The sequence below is a fragment of the Hippocampus comes genome, unplaced genomic scaffold (assembly GCF_001891065.2).
Source record: "Hippocampus comes isolate QL1 unplaced genomic scaffold, H_comes_QL1_v1.1 scaffold2, whole genome shotgun sequence".
NCBI lineage: Eukaryota > Metazoa > Chordata > Actinopteri > Syngnathiformes > Syngnathidae > Hippocampus > Hippocampus comes.
The window spans coordinates 1,824,038-1,826,723 of NW_017805139.1; the positions used below are offsets into that span (position 1 = coordinate 1,824,038).

Genomic DNA, 2,686 nt, shown 5'->3' on the forward strand with positions numbered 1-2,686 from the left:
CTGACTCCACCCTGATTTTAATCAGGCTAAAAACTGTTTAGCTATGCATATGTATGACAACTGAAAGTGCTTCATTTGCTCTCCTCGCTTTCAAAGTAATTATTATTACATGTATGGATAATTTTGAAATTTCATGTATTCGTCAAGCACCAAATCGCGGGTGGCCTATTGCTCATTTACTCAACTGCAGAATGGATGGATGGTCAGAGATACAGGTAAACCGCTGTAGATGTTATTTTTTTGCGCTGATTCAATAACAATAATATAATATGTCATTCAGTAATATATTTTGTGATATTTATTAATTAGATTCAGAGACAGGTGGAATTTTTTTCCTGAAATGTCACAGCTATAAATTACAATGCATCGTAAAATCCATATTGTGCAATCATTTATAGGACAAACTTAAAACATGATAGAGGTACAGTGGTTAGCACATCCGCCTCACAGTGCAGAGGTGCCCGCGTGGGTTTTTTTCCGGGTACTCCGGTTTCCTTCCACATTCCAAAAAACATGTGTAGCAGGTAAATGGAACACTGGAAATTGTCCCTAGGTGTGAGTGTGTGAGCGAATGGTTACTTGTCTTGCCCTGCGATTGGCTGGCAACCAGTTCAGGGTGTAGCTTGCCTACTGCCTGAAAGGAAATATTTCCAAGACCTGATGTGTTCAATAAAAAGGAAAGACAATTTTTAAATCAGCATCAAAATGCATTTAGGGACAAGACACCGATGGACCTGATCCCAATCAATCGCAGGGCACATACTGTAGTATTTCCATGAGCACTTTTGGAATAGCAAATGTGATATAATGTCCGGCGGATTGACTGCCGTAGGTGTGACTCTGTGGCGCAACGGTAGCGCGTCTGACTCCAGATCAGAAGGTTGCGTGTTCAAATCACGTCAGGGTCAGACATGTTTTGTAGGCCCCGTGAGCTAAAACATGAACTACATGTTCAACAAAGCAAATGTGTCAATTCAGCTGATCGCAAAAGCAGACACATCAAATTTATGACATTCGGTCAAAACAGGCCCACTTGTCATTTCGTACAATCTGGCCCAATGTATTTGAAAGTGAAATAACTACTACGGTACCCTTGTAGTTATGTCTATGACACTTTCAGACATTCTGTTAGGCCACCAACCTGTAAAAAACGAAACTACGTGACAGTTGTCACTCCACAATGATAGGGAGTGAAATTATGGCCACAGTCGGGGCGGTGAGAACTAAAATATATCTATATAAGTTTGATTCAAAATCAAAATAATTTATTTGTATTTACTTTCTACCCATTATGTAACCTCCAGTGTCCAGAGCAGTATTTCCATGGTCACGTTTGGAATAATAACTGTAATATAATGTACGACGGATAGACTGATTTCTGTGAGACTCTGTGGCGCAACGGTAGCGCGTCTGACTCCAGATCAGAAGGTTGCGTGTTCAAATCACGTCAGGGTCAGGTGTGTTTTGTAGGCCACACTAGCTAAAATTTGCAGAATTACAGTACATGTTGAACAATGCCACTGTGTCAATTTTGTGGATCCCGAAAGCTGACACGTCAAACTTACGCCCTGTGGTCAAAACTGGCCCACTTGTAATTTCGTACAATCTTGCCCAGTGGATATGAACGTGAAATAAGTACAATGGTACCCTGATAGTAATGCCTCCTACACTTTCAGACAATCTGTGAGGCCACCAATGTGTAAATTCCGAGTTTTGACTTGTTTTTGGACGAGAGCCACTCGTGGCCCTTGTCCAAAAACAAGTCAAAACAATGTGACTCTGTGGCACAACGGTAGCACATCTGCCTCCAGATCAGAAGGTTGCGTGTTCAAATCACGTCAGGTTAAGATTAATTTTGTCGGCCACACCGCTTAAACTTGCAGAATTTTACATGTTGACCAATGCAAATGTGTCAATTAAGCGGATCCCAAAAGCAGACACATCAAACGTGCGGCCTGTGGTATGGTGAGAACAGCAGAGGCCCCAGAATTGAACCCTGTGGAACACCACACGACAGTGGGGAAATTTGTGACTCAGAGCAACCAAAGCTACCAAAAAAAGCTCCGTCAGCTAAATAGAACCTAAATCAATCAAGGGCGCTACCATTAAGGCCCAGCAGGTGCTTCAAATGAGCAAACAGAATACTGTGATCCACTGTTTCAAATCCAACATCAGACACACATAGTCTCCAGTGTCATTTGTCAGGAGGATTAAAACATTAAAAACGCTTAACAGGGCTGACTATTTGTTGATTTGCATCACGTGTAGGTGCAATGCAATAGAAACCAAAACCGTGTTATTTTAAGTCAAACTGTGTTGGGGCTGTGGATGTGTCCCATGCAGACCATTCCCTGGTCACTCTGGAGCAAGTTTGGTTTTGCATTACTGTAACAAGCAAGGCTGGAAGAGCTTTGAGTGTTGAATCTGAACTTCACATTCAAAGAGAAGTAAAATGCCCGTAAACACACAAAAAAAGCATTGGCTGCTTATTTACTCGCTGAGGTGGCACTTCATCACCAAGCCACCAAATTACAATGTAAGTGTCGTTTTTCGTGGCGCATGCAACAATAAACAGTGTATGGGAGCCAAATCATGGCTGGAGAAACCAAACCTATGTAGGAGCAGCATTATTTAAATTTGCATAATTGAATGGCTTACTTACAGACACGTTTTTAGAAATAGGTTG

General features: G+C 41.7%; 2 non-coding genes across 2 annotated transcripts; both read left to right on the forward strand.

The window, feature by feature from the left end:
* The first annotated feature begins 836 nt into the window (after window positions 1–836).
* On the forward strand, window positions 837–908 carry trnaw-cca (transfer RNA tryptophan (anticodon CCA)). Its single transcript has one exon. It is a non-coding gene; the product is annotated as a tRNA-Trp (tRNA).
* Window positions 909–1,384: 476 nt separating this feature from the next.
* On the forward strand, window positions 1,385–1,456 carry trnaw-cca (transfer RNA tryptophan (anticodon CCA)). Its single transcript has one exon. It is a non-coding gene; the product is annotated as a tRNA-Trp (tRNA).
* Window positions 1,457–2,686: the final 1,230 nt, after the last annotated feature.